The sequence below is a fragment of the Heloderma suspectum genome, chromosome 1, assembly GCF_057233095.1.
Source record: "Heloderma suspectum isolate Gila_16-S chromosome 1, 16-S_ref, whole genome shotgun sequence".
Lineage (NCBI taxonomy): Eukaryota > Metazoa > Chordata > Lepidosauria > Squamata > Helodermatidae > Heloderma > Heloderma suspectum.
The window spans coordinates 356867364-356892880 of NC_139458.1; the positions used below are offsets into that span (position 1 = coordinate 356867364).

At 39.6% G+C, this 25517-nt stretch overlaps 1 protein-coding gene and 1 long non-coding RNA gene across 7 annotated transcripts in view; one reads left to right on the forward strand and one right to left on the reverse strand.

Annotated features, from left to right (window-relative positions):
• The window catches only part of LOC146359726 (uncharacterized), a 40205-nt gene extending 39784 nt beyond the window's left edge, over positions 1-421 (reverse strand). Inside the window, exon 1 of the long non-coding RNA XR_014786753.1 lies at positions 183-421. This is a non-coding gene — a long non-coding RNA (uncharacterized LOC146359726). The remainder of the gene's footprint in view (positions 1-182) is intronic.
• QKI (QKI, KH domain containing RNA binding) overlaps positions 1-25517 on the forward strand; it is a 177775-nt gene that overhangs the window by 987 nt on the left and 151271 nt on the right. The window lies entirely within an intron of this gene.

Sequence of the window (25517 nt, forward strand, 5' to 3'; positions counted from 1 at the left end):
GCAACTCTCTTCCCTTGTAACTGTGAGGGGGTGGGGGAAAGACGGTGCTTCCCCTCACTCTCCCCCTTCCCCCAGACCTGGGCCTCTATACTACATGGATCCCCTTTGCCCTTCCCATTCCCGTCCCGAAAATGGGGGCGGACTTCTCTTTTCGCCCCTTCAATGGCGTCTTTTGGCCTTACCTCCTTCCCCCGTAAACAAAGGGCAGAAGCGGGAAGTCTCCTCAGAAGTTTTGGCCTTCGGGGGCAAGGAGCGAATGAAGTCTGGCTTTCTGTGTTTCCCTTATTTTCTGCGTAGATACCTTTTAATCGGTCAACGCATCCGCCACATTGAGAAAAGGAAGGCGTGGGGGTGGGGAAGGAAAAGGTTTGGGGGGTTGATAGGAGAGTTCCGGACTGCACTTTAGAAAGTGCGAAGGCGAAGTAGGCCGGGTGGCATGATTTTTAGAACTATTCGTAGGCGACTTAGTTTTGCGGTCTGAAGAAAAGAGGTGCGGGTGTTTTTGCTAGGATTTGGCTGCCGCTGGGAGGTGGTGGAAACAGAGACTTGAGGGCTCAGCGCTCTCATCCCCTACTGGGCAGTTTGTCGGCCACCAAAAGATTAAACCGTTTCAAGTTTGAGTAAACAGACCGAAGTTCTTTATTAGCTCTTACCCTGAAGAATCTATGCTGGAGAATCTCCAAAAACAAACGCGAAAGAGTGCCTGTGGCGTTGCTCAATATCCATTGCAGGTTCCAGGCCATATGCCTAATCCCCGCCTGCTTTTCTCCACTCTAGATCGTAGAGAGTTAGAAGAGTGTGCAATGTCGGGCCACATCTGTGGTGTAACTCTTTGTAGTCCTAAACGTTATAACCTTTAAACAAATTATTCTTAATTGTTCTTTGGGTTTAAATGGCTTGAATGGCTAGCCAAAGCCTTCTATCTCTTTTTAATTATGTGTTCTGTTGATCCTACTTGGAACCTATTCTGGGTATTAATTCCACATTTTCAGTCAAAGCCCTATCCTGAGAATTCACATCTTGAACTCCTACGGTTTTTACAGCGATGTGGAAACTTGGTTAGTGTCCAGTTTCACCTTTTAGATATGGTGTTGACATGGAGTTTCAGCCTTGTTTTGGCATTTTTTTTTATTTTCCCCACTAGGAAGAGTTCTATTTTTTGCACAGTTCTTCCTGGGCTTGACAGGCCTGCCTACATTTGTCTTGGAAAATGTTTAACATTTGTTTGATGCAAATGGCTGAGAAGTGCCAATTGACAAACGAATTTTATTTCTGACGAATTCCTGTTTGGATAACACTGATCAATGAAATGAACATCAAGAGGATGCTATTTAGGAAGTTTCAGATCGTAAGCATTTTACAGGAACATGATGTAGTATGAAATTAATTGGAAAAACAGCTTCTAAAGTAACTAAATCAAGCACATAACAATGGATTTTTAAAAGTTCCTGAATCATCAGCTTGACCTGAGAAGGGAGGCACAGAGTTTGTCACAAGAACAAAAGAGCGGAACATTTCTCCTTTCAAAAGGATATTTCAAGAAGAATATGTGAGGTCATTGCACCTTTTGAATGTCCTTGGTGCTCAGGAAGTCTTTGAGCTAGCAATTTTTTTTCGTTAAGTCCAAGACAAGGACTGGAAGTTACCTAATTCAACAGTCAAGCTATTCTTTGTCCCACCCTTATTTTCCCACCCTCAAATCCCTTTCTTGGTAGCTCAGAGAGAAAGTTCAACTGCCCCTTTAAATCTTTCTGCTTTTCCTGTTTGTGTTGGCTCCTGGGTGGAAGAACTGCAAAGGCTGAAAACTTTCTGGAATGTTGAAAAAAAATGTTCCATGCAAATTCAGTGAATGATCTAAATGTTTTAATATTTGAACACTAAGGGGCGCCAGTTCTTTCCTTTTGAAAAAAGATGTAAGATTTTAAGGTGTTTATAAACCTTTATGCCAAAATCAGCAAACCTAGTGAATTTTTAAGAGGTATGAGATGTTGAGCTTAAAACATAAGCATATTGATATATATGCTTCTGTTTTATTAGCTTTTTGAGTTGGTGGTGTATTTCTCCCCTCTCCAAGATACATAGAAAAGGTTTGTGCACTTCCCATTTAGAAGTCAAGGAACTGCTGTGTGAAGTAAACACATAATGTTGAACAGCTACCATGAGTAGCTTGCTATACAGGAGAGAGTTGAATTTTTACTTAAGAGGCATTCTGGATTTCTTAAAAAATTGTATGCATATGGAAAAAAAAATTGAAGACATTCTGACAATTTTATTTTTTTGTAGCAGGAGGGAAAATGTTAAGTACAGAACTTGGATCAGTTCTGCATTTTTCACTCTAATATTATTGGTACTTGGGTTAGAGTAGTGAACATTGTTAGCTTATTCCAATCTTAAAGACTAGAAAAAGTATGTCAAATAATATATATATATATATATATATATGGACTCAGCATTTTAATAAAATCTGTGTGTATTGATTGAAAACTACAGATCACTTTTGTATTTCTTTCTAAAGGTTGGTTAAATGTAAACGTACATTTGAAGACTGTCATATATTCTGTATTTTTTTTATCAAGTATTGTATCTTCTAATAAGTAAAACGTACAGAGAAGGAAAACTTCAAAAATAGTGCAGCTTCTCCAAAACATTAATAGTTTTCATTTCTATTTGTAAATAATGATTAGTACCAAAGATATCTAAAATAAACTGAATAAATATGAAGCTGCTTTTCTACTGGTTTACAGCAGCCTGTAGGAAGCAGAGGAGTACTTTTCCCAAGTAAAATAAGCTGTGATTCCAACAGTTGTCTGCTGAAAGTACTATTACAAATTCTAGCAATGAAAGCATTTTGGAAAGCTAAAATGCTATTTTTATGTAAATGGAAACTTGTTGAATTCCTTATGCTTGCCTCCTTGTGATATAAGGACTTTGAGGATTGAATGTTAAATCCTGGTGAGTGATTCAAATATCACCCATCAACTGAAGGTAGGCAAATATAGATTCAAACTTCATGCATGTGTGATTCTTATACTAGAAGCTTAAGTCCAGTTAAACGTTTTATTGAACTCTGTGTTTATTTTAATAACAAAAATGAGTTCAGAAGTTACATTATTATGGACCCAAGGTGTTTCATTTCAGTTCTATATGTGGAATATGTAACAGAAATAGAAGTCCAGCTTTGAATACATTGATTCTCAATATTCAATATAAAATATGTGAATTCTGTATTTTAACCAATTATAAATACTGGGTTAGATCTAGGCTGCAATCCTATATCCACCAATCTGGAGTAAACCCATTGAACTCAGTGGGATTTCTGAGTAGGTATAGGATTGCATTATAAGTTAATTGAGCTTGGTTCCTAATGAAATCCATAAGAAAGACCTAAGCCATGATTAACTTGTTGTATTGATATCAATAGGACCCAAGTTAAATTAATTTGTGCTGCAGTCTTGTGCATACTTAGCTGGGAGTAAACTCTGTTGAACAAAGTGAGACTTCCAAGGAAACATGCTGAGGATTGCTTGGAGTCTGGATTGAACCCAGTATCTCCAAGTAGTTCAATTTACAAAGCAATTTGTTAGAAAAAAAACTTGTTAGTACCATGTCTTGGCAAAGTAACTGGAGAGAAAACCAAGATAAATAATAACCCAGAAACTAGAGCATCAATAGTTTATACTACAATCAAACATCTAAAAACAGAGAGCATCTTTATTTTATTTGCTTTTTCTTTAGTGTTAGTGATTCCCAGTAGTCTGAAAGCAGTATATGTTCAGTCTCTTATGTGCATTATTGAAGCTTGTTTTGCAGCTCATATCTCTCCCTCATAGTTGTATGTACTATAGATCATGTACTATATCCATGGAACAGTTTTACAGAATCAGTCTCAAAGTTTTTTACTTGCATAATGGACAAGCTCTGAGACTAGCAGTTTAGGATAGATAATTTTAGAATTCAGTACTTCTGTAGGAATTTGCTTTGTTGGCAGTCCTTGTAAGGAACCTTTTCTGCAGTTATATGTAGAAATGTCCAGTAAATTGGATGATTAAATTAGATAATTCCTTAAACTTAAGCATACATACTATTTATAAATGCATCGGTGTGGTAGGGTATAACAAAACAGCCCTTCCCACAAAATAATTAAAAATCATAACTGCCGTTTCTCTACAATTTGACTTAAACTAAAATGTATTTGCTCCTATTTTGGGAAGCACTAGTGTACCTACAACTCTGGGCCTCTTGATCCTTTATGGGTCTCTTCCACTACAGCTTTTCTTTAGGGCAGGCGGAGGAGTTCTTGTGTGACTCCTGTGATAAATCAACATTCTTCATTAGAATTGGGCATCTACATGGTGGTTTTTTTTTCAGGACAAATCAGTGATAAGAAAATTAATATCTTGCTATGCATTTCTTGCCACTGTTGAAATAGCAACATATATGATAGATTATATAATGTTTTTCATAAGAATTATTCCAAACGTTTTTCTGTAAAGGCAAACTTTATGGGAATAGACCCCTTGAATTTGCAACACTCTCTCAGAAAGGCCATTTTGAACTGTGATGCACATTTTGCATGCTTGTTTGGAAGTCCTGATCTTTTATACATGCGTAATGTCAAGCATGAAGCTAGTGCTCAATAAATGAGTGATCATAAAAATCCCCTTAAGAACTTAGGGTACCTCTCCCCTTGATCATCATTATCTCTCTCATCTGACATTCCCTCCCTTGCACAGGTTAAAAAAATGTTGTCCCATGGAAGTAAACAGTGAGGTCTGAGGCCTGTTATAGTTCCTATGTAATGTAGGCTGAGTTCTGATCTTTAACTACCAAAAGGACCATAATTAAACAAAGGTCACAATATAATACTTCAGAACAAAATCAAACCATTTCTCCTATTGAGAAAGATCTGAAATGCACATTTCCCACAAGATATTAAAACTAAAATGTCATTTTGCAGGCAAATGAATTTACCAGATTGCTAAACACCTCAGGTCCTAATTGTAGTGGTACAGTACCCTTGCAATCATGGTTTGCAACATCCTGGCCATTTACTTCCTGGTACATGAAACTGGGACTGTATACCGCTCCTGTTTTAAGGGGAAAACATTGACAGACATTCAAGCTTTCAGAATGTTCTAAACACTTTAGCAATCTTATAATGACACACATTCTACATTGTATTTGATTTCAAGCTGTAGGCAGCCATTTTTGCTGTTCGTGAAATAACCAGTACTCAAAACATTTGTAATGAAGGGTGAAACATTTTGTTATAGATATATTTCATATCCTTTTAAATAGAATACCACACAAGGACACTGTTTACATTTTTCATTTCGTACTATTACTGAATCTTTGCTGCATTTCTGATACGTTTACATTTATTGTATTGAGTGTAAAGAAGTGTATGGTATTTTGTAGGCACGTGTTCCTCAGTTTTCTCCAGTTACCAGTGTTCCCATTGCAAACTAGGGGTGTGGAATGTAGAGAATGATTGGCCAGATGTATGCAAGCGTTTTAGAAGTATATATCTTTTAGGGTAGTTATTCCACCCTTCAACAAGTTTCTCAGGGCAACTGAATCCTAATGACTTGTTTATCCTTCAGCTATATTGCCAAGATATATTTGGTAGAAATGTTGAATGGAATAAATGTTCTGTGTTCATAGAAATACCGCTAAAGTTTTGAAGAGTTCCATGCAAACATTTTTTTTAAAGTTAAATGAAAATGCTGGAGTTCAGTGCAGACTTTTAAATAGAATGCAAGATTTCCATTTGCAAGTTAGACTTGAAATTCAAAATGTAGCTTTGCCCACTTTTGTATTGTATACATTTTAACTTATAAATAATTGGAAATTATGGGCATATCCAATTATGGGCAGTATCCAACTGTCATTCCGCTTGTGCAAGTGATGTTGTGCTACTGGAAAATAGGTTCCGAACAATGTGCAAGAAGAGAAACCAACTAAAGTTAAGTTTATGCAAACGTTGTTCAAGCGGTTGCATGAGCGTAATGCACAAGCACCTGTACAGCAGAAGGATTTGGCAGACCTCCACTACCGCTATTTCAATTTGACGAATGACACCTGGATACTACCCTAAAGAAATATAAAATTGCAATTTTCATGCAAATATTAGTAGAACGTACAATAGCATGATTATTATTTCTTTCTAATAAGAATTATTTATTTCTAATAAGAATGTTTGAAATATGAGAAATTGGTACCACTCTGTAACCAGCATAGCAACAATGAATTATATCCAGTGGTGGCTTTGTGCTAGTAGAAGGCACCCAGTTTTTGCTGATTCTCTGTACCTACTGCAGTCCTCCATGCCATATCCCATATGATTCCAGAGGGTCCCTGAAGCTGTAGGAGCAGCTTTTTTTGGTATCCATGAAAACTGGGAGCCACAAACTAGAAGTGATTTTCACTAGTGGAAAGCCACCATTAATACAACCCAATTTCATTAAAAAGGCCATGCAAACTCACAATTGGTGCATGAAGTAATATGCAGTCCATTTATACAGTGAGGCACAATATACTCTAATAGGTACATGATACACTAATGACCTAATAGATCATCCTGGCAGCTTATGGTGATCGGAATAGGATTTTGTCTGTGGAGCCCAGTTTTTGCTGGTTTTCTGTTGGCAGAGATATTTGCTTAGCCAAGAATCTGAAATAATGAAATGCTCTTTTGGGTTGAAAAAGTTGGCATATAAAGTCTGAGTTAAAGTTTTCTATAACGGAAGCATACGCTTCTGTGATAAAAATCTGTGGAATACGATTCCAATTTTGAAAAGCCTTGAAATGATGCAGAATTTGAAACTGATTTAATTAAGCCCAATTTGTATGTTGGATAAACTAGTACAATAAGAAAAATACCATAAATCTGAGTCGTGGTAGGAGAAGCTATTGCTGATAAACCAATTAATTGCATTAAACTTATTGACGCTGAAGATTCCTGCACAATTGGTAATTCATAGGCGTCCTTATTGTGAGAAAGCTAAAAAAAAAGTACTTCCACAGACAGGAAAATGATTTTATGGTGCTTTTGATTAAATGCTGCAGGCTAACATACCAAAATAGTGTTATGGTGTAGATTGGCCAGAGTACATTGCTACTTAATGCTGAGTACATAAACTAATGCTTATTCAGCGGTGAGGGGAACAGGTTAGGTGGATATAGTTAAACTTGTTCAAAGAAAATACCACTGTGCATACTTTTTAGTTTCCATTAACCACATATCTGAATTCTGAGGGTAAATGGTTTTATTTGCCTGGTGGTGGCTTGGAATTCTAAATTTCTGTTCATTTATGTCAATGTTCTGAATTTGCAAGGGTTAACAAAGTCCAAAAAACAGTATGAAGATGTTAGGAATTTTCTTGAGAAATTATATTTTGCCACTTAGATTCATTTTTATATGTGATTTAAATATCAAATATAGTAGTACTCTGTAGAAAATCATTGTGCAAATATGCATGATTTCTGTACAGTTGCTACTAATATTGTGTACTAGGCTTACTGTGTTTCTCCCTATGACTATTATTGTATTCCCCCCCCCCTTGTGTAATGAGGGCTTTTTGGAAACTTGAACAATTATAAATTTGTAGTTGATAAAATTCCAGCTCCTAGTTCTGATGTAGCAGGGTCTGATTGACCCCTAGCAGGGTCTGAGCAAAAAAAAAAAAAGTCCTGTGGTGCTCTAAAGAGACGAACTTTCATAGGCTACACTGTAGCCGCTTATACTGCTTCACGTATCTGAGGGACATGGCTACAGCCTTGTCTCTCAGATTTTAGGAGTAATGTTGATTGAATTTTAATACAATTGTTTATCGAATTTTAGGGGTAATATTTATTGAACATCAGTCTGCCATGCCATACAACTGAGGGAGCAAGCTTTCAAAAGCAGTTTGTGGTGTGGTAATGGGGTAGTAAGTGGTGGAAGAAGAGTAGAAACCTAGAGAAGAAAAAAGTAGAAAAATTCCATTGAGCATGCCTTAAATATCTCTTTAGATTTTGGCCTTTGTGTTTTGATGTAGTTAGTGTTATGGTATATAGGTGGTGTTTCAGTGTTAACATCACAATAGCAGTCTACTGTTAAGTAGAACATTTTGGAAGCTAAGCAGATGACCCTGTCATTTCAAGTTCTTTGCTGTGTTGCTTGCCATATAGAAGTAGGAGAAATCTAAAATGCTGGGTAATGTAAGGTAGATTAGATGTGAGTGGCATGGCAATATGTTACAGTTATTTGCATTAAGGTAGCTTTATATAATAGTTAAATAGATTTTTAATTGTGGATTTGGTATTGTCAGGCCCTGGAAACAGCATCTGAAAGATACAACTTCCGTTCCTCTCTAGAATTGCTCTCCTAGTTTTATTTGTATGGAGGATCCAGAGAATGCTTTCAAAGTGTTGCAGTCCAGGGTTGTCCTCCTGGTGTATTTTCAGATCTTACAGTGGGAGTTTAAAAAAATAAAAATAAAATGCTGTTGAAGTGTCAACAAGCCCATTCAGTGCAAATAGTCAAAATGCTGTTGATCCAAATTCTTAATTGTTAGATACTTCTTTCTTTGTAGTCCACTTTTACCATATTTTCACTGTGTTATGGCCATAATTAAATCTGCCTTGGAAATAAACCCACAAAAGATTCTAGCCTTCAAAATTGTTTACTAGCCTGCTATGAATCTAGTAGCCTACATTTCTGTTTGCATTCCCATCCTTTGTGGTCTGCATGGAAAAGCAGGCTTTTAACCTCTTGGCAAGCTAGAAAAAATAGCTTCTATCGGACAGATTGATGGAGGAGAGATGGAGCAGTCTGTCCTTCCTTTGCCAGCTCTCTACATTTCCATACTGGTTGTGGAGGAAGGGGCTTTCCTTCCTCCACAGCTAGCACAGAAACAGTGGGTTGTTGAAGGAGGGATGGAGTCATATGTCCTCCACGCGCCATCTTTCTTGCCAGTGTGGAATTCTTTTTCATGTATGGCTACCAGGTTATTGGTAATACAAGACTGAATTAGATGCACTGTAGATCGCTGCTGTTAATCTTGAATTAATCTTCTCAATGAGCCTTCTGTGTCCCCAAAAGTAGCTTGAGTCAGTTTTGATCCCATCGTTATGTACATAAATAGGATTATTTTGTTCTGATATGCTTTTCTTTTCACTTACTAATGTTGAAGTTGCACAAGAGAACTCATATTCTTCTAATGAGCTCCAGGCAGTGTACATGGTTGAACCTCCCCGTTTTATCTTCTCAAAAAGCTTGAGAATAGGTTGGGGTGAGAGCAACTGGTGTAAAGTCATCTAGGCAGTAATACTAAATAGTTATTTAGGAGTCATTTCTATTGCACTCAGTGGGACTTACTTCCAAGAAAAGATGTACAGAGTTACGTTAGCTTCATGGTTGAATGAAGATTTGCGCCTAGGGATAGGCCTAGCGGGGATAGGCAGGGTGCTTCACTTCTTTCATGCTGACACCAGCACAAAGGATTGGGTAAGATACTCTGGCTGCTGTAGTATTTGGTCTTGTGGCTGAAGTAACAACTTGTGTCACTGAGGGAAATGGGGCTTGTTGTTCTACTGGAAGAGCTTTGGCTGCTGAAGTGGTGGGAACAGATGCTTTGACCCTACCGGTCCTGAGGCTGTGTGGGTGCTGAATGAAATAGATGTTTAGTGCAGGTTTTCCAAAATATGTTAAAACCTGCAATATGTTTTGGGCAAGTTAAGCAAATAAACAAAACATTTAATACAAACGTGATTTGTTAAACCTGGGCTGGTGCACATAAGGTTCAGGGACCTTAGCAGGCCTCCTAGAGTCTCCAATATGGCCCATAGTATTCAACAAAACTCGCTTATTTTCAGGATCAAGAAAGAGCTACCAATAACTGTTGAATGTTGTAACACTGGCATTTCCTTCTTTCCACTTAAATTATCATTGCGACTGTTACTGAATATGGGATTTGCAATTTGACAGCCTTTGCAGTGAAGGATAAAGTGTGAATGAGTGGTCTTTGGTCAGTGGGAAACATGAGAAGGCAGGTCATGAGAAGATTTTGGAGGGCAAGGAAGGGCATATGTGAAAAGGGCTTGGAATGGGTAGTTAGGAGCTGTAGGGAGTGAAGGGGGAAGCTGGTGATTGGAAGTGGAGATGCTAATAAAGACATTTTGACTAGCAAGATGTGGAAGTGTTGCAAAGTGTGATTGGATGGTCAGGGGTTATCTTTAGAAGCTTGGTCCCACCCCATTAAAACAGACTTTGTGTGGTGAAAAATAACGTATGTTGTATACAGTGTTGGTCACGCCACTGACAGAAGTCATCCTCCAGTGGAATGGGGAGGGAGGTGATTTTCGCCTGTTCCTCTGACCATCTTCAGCAGATGCAGGGTGTGTATGGAGGGCTGCAGGAGGTAATCACTGAAAATTCCTTGCTTCTCCGTTTCACTGAAGTACATCTTCTGTCAGTGGAGTGGTCCCCATTGGATATGACCCAATGGCCCCTGGCTAGGTGTGGAGCTTGAGTCTTCAACCTGAGTTTGTCTGCCCTTGCTATTATGGTAATTTGGTGCCAGATATGTTTAGATCTTTGCAGGTTTCTTGAGCCAAACAACTGAGTTTGTGAAAAAATCCCAACTATTCTAAACTTTAAAGATTTATATAAAAGAATAAATTAGAAAGGAGGCACTTCAGAGAACTGTATCTAGCTATTACAGTTGAGCTTCTCAGTGTAAATCTAATTTGGGTGTTTACTAATTTACTAAGCTGCATTGAAGGCTTTCTACCAGAAGTCCTGCTTTCTTTTTGTATTCCAGTGTCTTGGGAATCTGTGCCCACGAGCGAAAAGATGCTACACTTACCTTGTTACCAGCTGCGTTAGATTCTAAATCCTGAGATAGCATTAGTTGAGTCTGAAAAAGTGTCAACCTCAAACATATTATGGATAGTATAAATTAAACCACCAGCAGAGTTCCAAAGAAAGATGATATAATGCCCTCTTGAATATTGAACAATCATACTTTTTATTGGAAGATGTTCTAGGTTGATTCAGTATTTATTTTAATTAAACCTGTAGGCAATACAATATTCCAGTTACTAAAGCATAATCTTAGGAAATTAAAATGCTTTACTGTTTAGATAATAGCATTCACAAACGTTAGATAAAACTGATCATAAGAATTTAGGAAACGTGTTGGCTTCTATTGAAAAATTTAAGGCACATTCCGGTTGTTTGGTAAGTACTGAGTTTTTATTTTGCCAAGTGTTTTTTTTACTTCAGAAAGGTACACTTACGTCAGCTTCAGATTAATGTAGGATGAATTAAAAAGCAATTTATCAGTTTAGCAGTTCTGAAGAATGTCAGCAAGAAGGCTGACGGTGGATGGATGGTGCTGTAGTGCATAAAAGGGCAGACCAGATTAGTGGGGTCTACTTTATTTTTTGTGAGAACCTGCAACCCCTTGGAGTTGATTATCACAGGGCTGTAGAGGTAAGGAGGAATAAGTGAAAATAGCCGACCCAACTTCCTATAGCAGGAGGGTCCTATGAGTGGAACTCTGGATTGAAGACCGTGTCATCAAATGTATTTCCCAAGTGAAGTATCTTCAGACATTTTTATCCGGTGGAAAAAGTACAAGAGGTAGCATTTCACTTGTGGTTGTGTGATCTGCTAGTAGTTGAGCAAGTGCTAGAGGAACCACTAATGCAAGCAACACCTAGCATAATGAAGTCATAATGAGTTGTGAAAGAGTTTGTGCAAGCAGAATCAAAGTATTGGATTTGACAGTTGTGCAAGGATAAGAATTCTATAAGTAATAGAAGCTTTGCACAAGTGAGAAGACAACACTAGATATAGTCCAGAGTATGTTCAGCTGACCTCCAGGATTTTGTTACTGCTTTATGCTACCACATGAAGATTTTATGTTCCTTTGGCCTTAGTAGAAAACTTGCTGTGCCTTTCTGGTTATTTCGTTCAACTGCAGTTATGTTTAACATCTGCAACACAGAATTTTAAATATTTATCTTTCCCAGAAGTCTTAAATATAGTTGCATTAAATGATTAACGGACTCTGTTCTCTTCCTATTAGCTGTCATCAGTGTAATTTGTAGGACTGTAAAGCAATTCATGACTTTTTCCCCATCTTTGATTAGTTTGATTACATTTAAATATGTTTACATATGTTTACATAAATCCTCAGTCAACATTCCTTATGACAGCCTGATGGAAGGGGGCAGTTCATTTTGAGTGATATAATAAATAAAATCTATCATTCTTTCCTTCTAATAATTGCCACCTATAATAGTCTTCTAAATCAAATTTGAAAATATGGAGTATTTGTTGCCAGAGTTAAAAGGCATCAAAATAAGTTTTTCAAGTATCATGAAAGAACAAGTGTAGACACATTGGCCTTAATTTCAGCTGAGGACTATCAACCTTTAGTTCCATATTTTTCTTGCCATTAGAAGGAAAGATATAGACTGGGTTTGGTTGTCAGGATAAGCCATGATGGTTTATTTTTCGGAATAAGCCATGATGGTTTATCGTGTCATCTGTCAGCAATTTTCCCCAATCACAGTGGCTTATTTAGTCAAAATAAACCACCCTGATAAACCATAGTCTGCAGTGAGGTTTATTTAAACCATCTTGGCCTATGTCGTCTGGCACGCCATGCTGGCTTAAAGAGTGGCTTAAAGATTGTGTACAGAGTCGCTTGGCAAGAGTGGTCAAAACCGCTGCCGCCTCTCTGCTCCAGGCAGCAGATCTCTGTTTCTGAGATCTGCCTAGCAACAGATTGCTCTCTCTGCCCAACTCCACCCTCACCCCACCAGCAGTGCACTCTGCGAACTTCCAAAGTGTCCATGTTTCCCATGGAGAGGCATAGCTGCACAGGGTTCTAGTTCTGTCTTGGGTGCCTCCCCGTGATGGGAACCTGTGTGTGAAATTTTGTCCTGCTCCTGCAAACTTTCTAGGATTTAAAGGTGCCACCCCCTTTTTGATGCAAAGGTGTTTTCGCTCACGAAGGCATAGCAGCTCAAGGTTTTCATTGTGCATCGGGTGCATCCCCATGAGAAGCCCCTTTGTATGAAATTTCGCTTCGGTGTTACGAACTTCCAAGGGTTTAGAGTCACCACCCTCTTTTTGGTGCAAGGGGATTGCCAGCTGCTTAAAAGAAAAATAGCCTTGCCTGCTCTTATGCACCAAAGAGCAGCATGGCATGAACTCCCTAATCAGAGTTGCTGGGTGCTGAGAGAAAATTCAAGTTCTACGGATGGCTGTGTTACAGACCGCTGTGGTGGTGTGAGGAGAACCGGGGATGCGGGCGGGCAGGGGAAAGCATGGAAATCGGGCTGGGGGCCAGGGCGGTGGGGAGTGGTGTGGCACGGCTTGGGTGGGGTGCTGGTGGTGGGGGTGCTGGGAAGTGGGTAAGGATCAATGCCGGGGTGAGATCCGCAGCTACAAGGCAGAGACAGAAGAAGATGCCCCCTGATGCGCAGCCAGCCAATCAGAGAGAGGAATGTGACATAGTTGTGACATCAGGGTCGTGGGGAATGGTTTCCAATGCAAAGGAAGTTGGGATACCATCCTGGCTGAGTGGCAGTACTGTAGAGGGAGGAGGAGCGAGGATGGGGAAAATAAGCTGTGCACAGTAGCTTATTTGTCCTATGGTGTGGGGGATAACAGTAGCTTATTTTCAAAATAAGCTACTGTGAGTAGTTTATAAACCATCACGGCTTAAAATGATGTGCAAACCCACCCATAGTTTTACCCCCAAAGACACATTTGTCTGCCAGATTTATTTACAAGCTAGAAGAAAGGAGGGGAACCATTATATGTATGCATCCTCCATGACAATGTGCCCTTTAAGAGTACACAGTTACTGCTTGGTGTCAACAGCACCCCCATCCCAATTAATCAGGAAGGAACCATCTATCTTTGTTTAGAGGACTGAGTGATTTATTGATCAAAGTTTGGAGCACTAGTGTCTTTTAGCATAAGAAAATGGCCTTTAACTGTAGGGTATACTAAAGTAATGTGAACCTGTATAAACTTTTTTTTAAAGGATGTTGCATAGTTTTTATATGTTCATATAGCTTGTTGTGAGCAAGAAAATATAGCTGAAATCATGATGACTTTCCCGTTATCAATACTAAGGAAAGAAGCCAACCTGTCTTGGTGATGACCAAGATTGATATTGACCTTCCCTGACCCAGTGCCCCCAGATGTGTTGGATAACAAGTTCCATAATCCTCAGCTGTCTGGGGGTGATGGGAATTGTAGTCCAACCTGTCTGGAAGTCCCCAGGTTGGGGAAAACTGATCTGTAGAATGAGTACTTGTCATACTGTTTTTCTCTCTCCCTCCCTGCTTTCTGGAATGGAAAAATGCTGCAGCTAAATGTTACAAAGCTCAAAAGAAATCTGATGTGGAAAGAGTATGGTGTATTTTCAGATGCCAGGAGGGGGAGACAAAAATAAGCAGGATGGAAGTGTGACTGAAGGGGGAAGGGTATGCTGATGGCTTTAAGATGTATCTGCAAGATTGGCCTGGTGGGCAGTCTCTCAGTGAAAAATAATAGTGACATTGATTGTGTAGCTGGGTTGAGCTAAAATGCAAAATGCAGAAGTTTGTACTTCTGTGTTTAGCATGTCTGATTTGTGAGTGTGAGCTCGTAGACTGACAAGAGAATCTTGAATCTTATTTGACTAAGGCTAGGCAAACAATAAAGTTGCCTCAATGGTTTTATAATAGGGCTATTTAGACTAATAACACTTGGTTGTAATTGCTTACAATCTAATAGACTTCATACAAAAGGGAAAAAAATAACTGGACCAGGGAAGGAGAGAAAGATAAGCACATTCAGGTCCCTACATAATAATTATATGATGACTGAGTAGAATGGCCAGTGCAGGAGAGAGAGTAGGAACTAAATGGAAGTTGGTCCCAGCCATCCTGAAATAGATAATCTCAGTCTTCCCCCTCCCTCTGATGCAGCTAGGTGGAATTTTCATAGAGAGACAGTCCCGAGAAGGGAGGATTCAAAGTTGAGCACACTTTATGAACTTTCATTCAGCAGATGACAATTATGTATATCATTATGTTGTATCTTGTGACACATATAATAGCGAAGAAATTAGATTGGAACTGAACAAGTATCTTCTGGAAGACATTAGGCCTAGTTGTACCCAGGATAATTTCTGAAATGTTTTCTGTAAAACGTGATTTGTCTTCAAGCAGTAAGTTACTGCTTTCAATTCAGTCTCAGAACAGGATTGGGAAAACATATTAGCTTATGTGATTCTACTTTATGTGTTTTTTTAAAATCAAACATGACTCTGGTACTGTAGATATATGCATTTGGTAATCCCTGATGTAATTGCTCTTATCAGGATAAAAGCAGGTTTACTGCCTTTATGACTTGTATAAGTAAATAAGATATGGTAGACTAACTAAACAGCTATAAACTAACCAAGCTTAATGTTGGATAAAGAATTTGAAAGTTTATGCACCAATAAATGGATGCCAACTTCATCTGCTGAGCATTCTTAAACTAGTATTGAGCATACATGAAATTTTCCTTTGATCTATAACTTCAGAAGCTTGCGAATACTGAATGCAGCCTTGCAGATGTCCTCAAAATTACTAGCTCTCAAATAGTTTTACCTAACTTCTTTGCCCACATGCCTATTTATGTTTTCTTTGGCAAATGATCTGAAAGGGGGAGAAAGAATGAATTCCAATTTAAAGGATTGGGCTGCCTTATTACCTGGAGATGATTCTTGCCACCTTCTCACATGACTGGACCAATGGTTTGCAAGTTACCTGAATGCTAATTAATATCCAGGCATTTAGAAATTGTTGTTAGGCTTGAGGCTTGATAGCCAACACTTTTTTTTTACTAGCCAGCAGGAATATACTAAAAGTGCCACTGAGCACATGAAGTGTGCCTTTCTTTTCCTATTGAATAAATGCATCCTGGCCCCTCTTTCCACAGAATTACAGGAGGGCTTACAGCACAGATGGCCAATGACTATTGTGTCCCTACTGCCCAAATGTCTGTGTTTTCCCACCCTCAGCAGCTGTTTACAAAAATACCTTTACCTTCAAATCTCAAAGTGCTTTACCCGCTATACAGTGTTTCATTTTGTACCTGGGTACGGACCAGCAGGAATCTTTTTTCAGTACCAAGGCAAGAATGACAAATAAACATGACCTTTCTCTCCCCAGAAGTCCAGTCCAGACCTTTCTGCCAACTTCCCTTCCTAGCAGCAATCTTGTTCTTCACAAACTAATCTTGGCACAGGATAGAATGACTGGAGTGACTTGATGTAAAACTTCTATTTTCTAGGAGATAGGTAGGTGATTGGCCAAAAGAGAGCAAGTAACGGAGGCAAACCTTTATTTGCAATTGTGAGTGTGCTCGAGAGATAGAAGGCAAGTTAGAGGAAATGAGTGGGGTTTGGGAAAGAGAAGTGCTCCGAGATGGAGAGGCAGGGTAGAGCTGCAGAAAAGAACATGTACAGAAACAGTGAATAAAGGAGTTTGAGCTGGAGCAGGCAGCGTCTCTTTCAGTCAGTCCAGGACTGCAAGGGCATGACAGGAGTGACACAATGGCACTGGCTGGTTTGGCACAGAGTTTACCTTAGTAAGGAAGTGCTGGTATTCCTGAAAGGGCAAAGCACCACAACTGCTACTTGCTGGAGACGGCGCCACCATACTGGTTGCCAGAATTAAATTCATTGTTGCCATGGCAATGGGTGACCATATTTGTAGACATCTGGTAGCATCACTGTTAGTACTTTTAGCTTGCCTTCTCATAGGATTTTGCAGCCCTCAGTTGATTACTGTATTTGAAAATCTAAGTTGAAAAACTAAGCTGATAAAAGCAGCAATCTTTCTGCATTTTCAGCTTCCCATGTCATGGATTTGATAATACAATAATAGGAAGGTAATGGGTCATACTGCTTGAAATAAGGTGTTTAATAGTTTCTGTGGACAGGTTCCACAGGGAGAGAAGATACAGTTTTGGGATCTGATCATTGTGCAGTTTCTCCAAACGTAATTTGGATAAAATGAAAATATACCTTACGTTTCGAAATAAATGTATACCTGCTAGATATGTATACCTGCTACAAACAACTACATAAAATCAGAGTAATGTGCACATCGGGTTCAGGTATTCCCTCTGTTCATATAAACCAATTTGCCCAGATGGCTAAAATTGAAAAGGGTACATAATACCTAGAACATTATCAGTATAGTCATATTGAGAATAAATATTGGGAAGTATCCTATTGTGCCCATGCACTCATGGGCCCCACTGCTTGCACAATGGGGCTTTGACGCTTCTAAAAAATAATCCTGTAAGCAAGTGGAAACAGTTGTTTAGGGAGTTATTTTTAGCAGCGCCAGCCACAGCCCTATTGCAAAGAGCGCAACGGAACCAGCGGAGGTGGAGCGGCCCTCTTTAAAAAAAAAAACTCAGCAGGAAGATGTTACATACATGAAAGTTTCAAATTTCCAGTTATGGATTCCTCCTATGGATGATAGGTGTTGCCATCATATTGGAGAAGCAAGTGTATGAATGGATGCGGTGGATATTTTAGAAGGATGCTGCTCTTAGAAATGAAAAATACCTTCTTTACTATTTGTGCTCAGTAGGCCGTAGAGTGCAGCACATTTTTATAATAAAGATGATGAATTTAATCGCAAACTGGCAGCCGAATGGAAATTGCAGACCTTGATACTGGGAGAAAATTGCCTATAAAGCAACTCCTGGGAGAGCAGGCTTTAAATTTATCCACCCATTTCGACATTGAGTAGAGGATAGGAATTGCAGGGTATGTGCTGGGCCTGGTTAGTTTAGATGGATGATGGTTCATTTTTCCTTTATTTAAGAACTAGGGAGAGTTTGTTAAAAGATGACCTTGTTGCCTTACATGTAAGGCACTTGGCAAAGTGCTTTATTTATAAGGCTTTTGAAATACTTAGACCTCAAAATACATTATTGTTCATTATATATCACATATGGAAGCCTATTCGTTGGTTCTCATTATTTTCTCAGTCTGTGGTTGTAATGCTTATGTAATTTGAAAGGATTAAAAATACGTTTAAGTTGGCAGAAGAACTTCGTACGGTAGTTTAGGATTTGTTTATGCTTTCAAGCTTTCAGAGACTAGTATTCCATGGTGGTGGCTTTTGGAGAATCCCAGGTAGTTCAGTTACACATATCTGCTGGTTATCTTTGGGTCATTCACGGGTCATTCACAGGTCATTGTGTGCTTCTACAGGTTTATTACATTTGTAACTTACTCTTCTCCAGTGAGCTCAGGGTGACGCCCTCTCTCATCTTCATAACAACCCTGTGAGGTAGGTTAGGTTGAGAAAGTGTAGTCCTAGATCAGTCTTCCCTGTTGGCCACGCTGGCTGAGGATGAAGGGAGTTGTAGTCTAACACATCTGGAGGGACCCTGGTTATGGAAGAAGGCTTATCTAGGTCTCCCAGTGGGGTTCATGGCATAGCAGGAAATTAAAGTTGAGACTAATGCAGTGTTTCCCAAACTAACTTGGCCACAGAACACTTTTGGGCTTGAAATACATTAATAGAATCCAGAAATGCTGGTCTGGGTGATATGGAATACCCCCTGGGATAAAGGGGTTGGAGAAATTTTGGAACAAAATAGAGTGAACTAACCCTGTTTTCATACTGAAAACATATTACTCAAAAGTGCATCTGATTTTTGATTTGAGATAGAAAAAGTTCTGTGGGGATGTTTTATATACAGATAAATAAGGAGGGCAGAATGAAGGAAAATTAATTTAGATGAAAGCATCCTAATTCAGAGGGCTGCTGCTAGCAGGGCAGGAGGAGCAGTGGAAGTGATTTTGCTTCTGTCTTCCTTTCCCCCCCTCTAGATGGGCCTCTGAGCTGCTGGGGCTGGCGTTGGAGAGGCCGATTGTTTGTATCTTGACCTCTGCGCTCCCCATCCCATCCATTGGAACACTGTCTTTTTGACCTCTACGAGATCCTCCAAAACAGTTTTTTGTTATCTGCGAAAGCAGGCAACGCAGTTCTTTCTGCAGTGGCTGCAAGGCGGGGGGGGGGGGGGGGAGAGATTGGATTTTGGTGTTCCTCTCCCGAAGTCATAGCAGGGTCTATAGCTTTGGGAGGAGGAACACAAAAAATCCTATGGTCCCTGGGATGCTTATCAGGGACTGTAGACTTGTGCCCTTCCAGAACCTACAGCTGTACCCAAGCCTTAAAAAATATTCTACAGAGCCTAGAGCCTTAAAAATTAATTTACAGTGCCTAGAGCTGCAGCCAAGCACTAAAAATTAATTCACAGAACCTTGAGCTCTAACAAGTAATTCTTAGAGTCTGGAGCTGCACCTTAGTTGTAATTTTTTTTAAAAAAATCCCTTCAAAGTAGTTGTATATTTATTCAGACTAGTTTTTACTTGTTTGTTTGTTTATTTATATTATGTATTTTTATGCCACTCCCCAGTCAAAAAGGCTCCCAGAGCAGCTTGCTTATAATCAGTTAAACAAGATAGTCGTGGCCCACTGGCTTACAATATAAAAGACACAACACACAAGGAAAAGGGGATGGGGAGGGAAGAGGGAAACATTATTTCTTTCAGCAGGGTTGGTGGAATTGCCCTGCTCCCCCTCTCATCTCCCTTTGCTCAGGTTGCTGGAATGCTTGGTGGTGGTGACATTTCTGTGTGTGTGTGTGTGTGCGGGGGGGGGGAACAGCCTGCAAGCCTGACAGCAAACTCTAATCCTTTCAGATCCTTCGCAGCCAGCAGCATCTAGCTGAGGAAGATGAGAGAGGGAGAGCAGGGCCATTCCACCAGCCCTGCTAAGAAACCTCTGTCATGAAGGGTCCTCTTCCTTCAAGTGTCACTACTAGCAGTCATGAACAAATTGATACTGATGCATGATATTTGCCCCATAGAGCACACTAAACAATTCTTGTGTAAATATCTGACAGTAAAATGTCAGAGGGTTTCACTGAATCAGGAGCCTTTTTACACTACTAGAAAGTACCACCATATGTAAGTCATTTGGAGCAGTTTTGGAATTTCTAAGACCCAGTTCAGACTTAATGTTCCCTGAATGCCAAACTGTCTGATCTGGAGCCCCTCATACTCCATCCCTTCCCTGTGTTTTGCATAGCCATATTTCCAACAGTCTAGTGATAGTCTGCATGGGTGTAACCAGGGGTAGAAGCTGATCATTGGATGAATCATTTAATATTTGCTGATCTTCAGAAATTAAATTGTATTTTCCTACCCAAGACTTTACTTAATATCAATCTGTAAATTTGCAGGCTGTTTCTTGTTTATCATTTTATCCTATTCACTTCTGGTGCTTCTAACCTATATTAAGTAGCCTATGTAAATTGTCTTACTGAAATTCAAACAGGTTATCTACTTATTTCAATTGCCAAGTAAATTTAACTATAGATAACAGCTGGCAAAATATTCTGTCTTTATTCTAGAAGGCATCTGCAACCCCCGCAATGGTGCATAACTCTGTAAAAGCCATAGTTATGCCATTATTGGGAGCAGTTTCCTATGATAGATAAGAAATCTGGTAAGACATTTTTAGTTTAGTATGAGATACCACTTCTGGCTTTGTTTTTGCAGGATAGCAAAATAGAAATCATACTAGACTTCCTTCTTAAATAACAGTAGTGACTGGATGGTAGTCTGCTTGCCTCTGGGAATCCTTTCTTAATGTCTTGTTAAACACATTAGTGCTACCTGCTGACCCAGCAGTTCATCCTAGTAAACAATTTTTTTTACTAAATGTTTTGTTTAATATAAAGAGTGGAATTAAGATTCTCAATCTCAAAATTGTAGTCACAAATCTTTACATCAGCAGTTTGCTTTGCCAGTATTTGTCAGATTTTGAAAATGTTAATGTTGACTTGGTTTGCATGACATGGCTGGATCATGATGCGTTATTTAACACGTGATGAGCCACAGCACGTGCTGGGTGTGTGCAGCTGCCATTTTGAATATGCAACCCTTGATTAGTAGTAGGCTTATGCAAGAGTTCTTTAACCCTCGAATAACCCAAAATGTCCAGGTTTGCACAACATGCTGCAGTCCCCGATTGCCCTGATTAGGGGTTGCGTATTCCATATGGCAACTGCATGCACTGCAACTCACTGTGAGATAAATAACTCTTGATGAGCTGGCTGGGTCAGGCGAACTGGCTTGTTAAGTGCTATTGGAACAGGATATATATTTCAAAGGGTAATTCCAGGACAGGGACTTAAAAGTACTTTTCTTCCTATTGATCTTCAAAGGTTCTTGGGGAAATAGTGGAAGCTTGAAAAATAAGGTCTTACCTTTTTACATTGGAAAGTTTTCAACAATCTTGATATAAAAGTGACTATACTCTAAAAAAGAAAAAAGTTTGTATTGCGATTTTGGAGATCTTAAAACCTTGTCAGAACTTGAAAGAAACTAGGTGTGCCATTAGCAGAGGTGTTGTGTGTGTGTGTTTTGCAAAGTGGAGATGACTAATCTATTGTGATTTTTGACTAGCACCACCTCTCTGTCATGTAGACAGAAAAGTGCAGTTGGAATGTCAACAGATTTCTCAAACAGTATGGAAGTCTAGAGACTGTCAATATCAGATTTTGTCCAGTGAGTCTCTCCATTCCTACCAGTGAAGAGGAGTGATCAGGAGAACAGGAGTGATGAATGGGCTTTCCTTCTCACCCCCCCCCCCCCGCAATTTGAAGCTGGTCTTTGTGTTGCATGAGCATTGAAACAAACGCCAGAGTTTATAAGCATGGCTCTTGCCATGGTTGCAAATCCTTGTTTGCAGCTAACCATTGTTAGTATTAAGCTTGGTTTGGCATTCATATTGCTAAGCATGGTTACTTCTACAAAGGGAAGGAGCGGGAGAAATCATACATGCAAACAGAGGAGGGGAGGATCACACCATGGAACATTCCTATCTTCTACGATTAGTAGACTTGGCAATGTTACGTCTGTGGTGGGCTGCTGTCCCCCATAGGCTAAGGTAGATCTATTAACTTAGCAGTCTCTGGACTTCCATAATGCTTGAGGAATCTTTTTATATTTTAACTTCTGTCCTCTATAATCCAGTGATGCTAGTCAAAATGGCAAAATTAAGTTAACTGTATGTTGTATGTGTTGTCAAGATGTCTAGAGTAATTGCAGTGGGAACTAGTGTTTAACAGGGCACATGATTAAAGCTGTAGTATTTGAACAAAGTTGTTTAAACTGTTATTAATCTCTAAAGCATAATCTCTCAAGTTTTTGTCCATTTTGCTGAAGTGCTTGCTTTGGTATAGAATAGTTCTTGATTTGATTGGCATAGTCTGAGGTGGTTGAACATGAACAACAGTAATACCCAAATCAGAAGTGCACTCTTAGTGTCATGGCAAGGTTGGCATCTCAGACTGTTTATAGAATGTATGGGAAACAATGTTCATTCTAGGAAGAAGAATACTAATTGTGAATATACAAACTTGATTTTCTGTTTAAGATAAATCTATAAAGAAATTATTCCTGCATTGGAATTGCAAGTGGCTGTTGCTTATATTTTGTGCTGAAGTCTTCTAGGATGATGATACAAATGTGCTTGCCACCAGTGAGCACATTTGTGTTCTGATGAGGACCCTGATCTTGAGCCTGGAAAAGTTGAGGGGGTGATCTAGGTACTGCTTTGTACTTCAGAGGCATGGAATTCAGCAAAGGTTTACATCAGCAGTATTTTTTATCAACTTTTGTCAGCTGGGCTTGATAGGCATGCAAAATGTGTGACTCTATAGATCCTTGCTTGAGGGAGTGGTATCTTAATTGTGATATCATGCAAGCCCTCTCTTCCACAGCTCCAGGCTGGGTAGAGGGGAGAGATGCTGAACCTTTCTGAGGCTCACTGAGTATGAGGAGGATCCCCAGTGATCAAGTGTCTCAGGTGGCAAAGCATCAAGGTAAAAAGAAGTGAAGCACCCATGTGAGTTAAGCAACTGGGAGAGGAGGCCAAGGCGGTCAACCTTTCCTCACCTTCTCCTAGTACATAACTTTTCCCCAGGTAAACAAAGCCAGTAATAACAATAAAAGAAACAGCTGTGTAGGTAGAAAGCCAGCAAGGGTGTAGGAGCTATCCAGTTAATTTCTTTGTCTGTCACATGTATGAATGTTAGCCTGCTGGACAAAAATATTTGGTTTATGGTCAGTGTAAAAAGCTCCTGATCTCAGGGAAGAAGTTTGTTACCTGGAAACCAAGGTTGCTGACCTGGAGAAGCTAAGAAAGGCAGAGAGGCTTAAGGACAACACCTTCAAGGATCCTGATAGTAATGTCCCAATTCCTGGATGACAGCTTCTCAGTCGTCATGGAGATTGGGGGTCTTGGGGAAGGAAGGTGTCACTTTGAGGAAGGAGGGAAATGATCTCTCAGGGTATGAGCTCTTGGAGGATGAACCCTCTCATGCTTGGATATACTTCCAAGGGGTGGGGGTGGGGGTTGCGGTAGTGGGAAATTCAATAATTAAAGACATAGACAGCTGGGTTTGTGATGGGCATGATAACTTCTAACCGGTAGTTGGTTGGCCACTGTGTGAACAGAACGCTAGACTAGATAGGCCTTTGGTCTGATTCTGGAAGCCTCTTATGTTCTTATAGGTGTATTTGGAAAATACATGTCTCCCTTTCCTTTCTAGTTTAATGCTGAAGTGTGAATGCAGAGTGTGGAATGCTAGTGTTAAGTTGTGATCTTAGTGGAAAGCAGCAAAGAGTGTAATTTGGAAATGCAGAAGCAACTTGATTTGTGCAGAGAAATATATGTATTGGTGCAATGGCAATTTTCTAAGTATGTAAAGGGCAGTGATAAATAATGAAGCAATTATAAAAAAATTCTGAAGGAACGCAAAGAAGCAATGGGTTTTCATAATAAAGCAGATGTATTATTTCACACTTATAAAGTACATACTTCTTTTAAGTGCTGTACAGATAATAAAAGATATAGTTCCTGCCTGAAGGTTCACAATTTCAACAGACAAAATGCAAAAGGAAAAAAGAATGGGGAAGGAAGAGGAAAGCAAGCAACCGAGCAGCAGGCTTGTCAGATACTTGTTTTTCCTAAATATAAGGGCAAGTAACTAATAGGAATGTTGAAGCCAGCTTTCAACAAACTCACTCACTGTCAGGCCAAGGGGGTGGGAATCTTTGATCTTGGTGAGTACCAATACTCAGTGAAAGAGATGCATTGTAGCAGCTAAATTGGGCTACCAGAAAAAAAATGGAGTAGATTTTTGGAAGACACTGTTGTTTAGTTCTGAAAGGCATCAGGAAGGATTTCTTCCATTTCCCCTCACTTCCCATTTTGGCAGTAAAGGCGATCTCATTGGGCTGGGCGATGGCTGCGCAAGTGTTTGTCCCTCTCTGGTTTTGCTTAGTATTTTTTCTTAGTTTTTCCTTCTCCCTGTGCAAAGCTGCTTCCCCCAAGTAGTCGTTTGCTTCCCTTTCCCAGCACTGTCATAAGAATGTAAGAAGAGCCATGCTGGATCAGACCAAGGGTCTATTTAGTCTAGCATTCTGTTTACATGGCAGCCAATCAGCTGCCTGTGTGAAACCAACAAGTAGGACATGTATCCTCCACCTTTCCAGCCCCAACCTCTCCCCTCCCCCTGAGAACATATTTCTTCCAAATAACTCCCCGTCAACAAGCTCCTACCTCTTAATTCCAGTTGCAGGTATATATTTTTTTAAGAACAGCAAGGCTTGCTTTGTAAATTGATTGGAGGGGAAAAGACAGAGATAAATTCTTCCTTTTATGTCCGTCAGTGTCTTTACCTCTGCAATCTCTCTCCATTCCCCAGAACCACTTGTAGCTGGCACTCCTCTTTCCACACCATAATGAAAGAAGGCTGCTTAAGGGGAAAGAAGATTGGGTTGTGAAGGGGAGCTGCAATTGGTAAAGGATAGTAAAAACAGTTCTTGCAATGGAAAGATGAAAATAGTGTGGTCTTCCAAGGATATGAGTTGGGACCGGTGCTTTTGGGCGAAGAGTGAAGTGGCCAAGTTTGCTGACAACACCCAATTATTTAGGATAGGTAAAACAAAAAAGGGATTGCAAAGAACATTAAAATAGAAATGGGGGAAATGGACAGCAAAATGGTATATGCAGTTCAGTGTAACCAAGTGTAAGGTAATAGACACTAGGGCAAAAGATCCTAACTTTACATATATCCTGGTGGGGTCTGAGCTGGCAGTGACTGATCAGGACTGAGCTGGCAGTGACTGATCAGGGATTTTGGGGTCGTGATAGATAGCTCAAAGAAAATGTCAACCCAGTGTGTGGCTGCTGTGAAAATGGCAAATTCTATGTTGAGAATCATTAGGAAAGGAATTGAAAATAAAACTGCCAATATCATAATTTCTTGATATAAATTTATGGTGAGAGCACATTTGGAATACTTGGTATGTTTTGGTCACCACACTTTAAAGAAGATTAATTAAAAGGATTAGAAAAGGGCAACC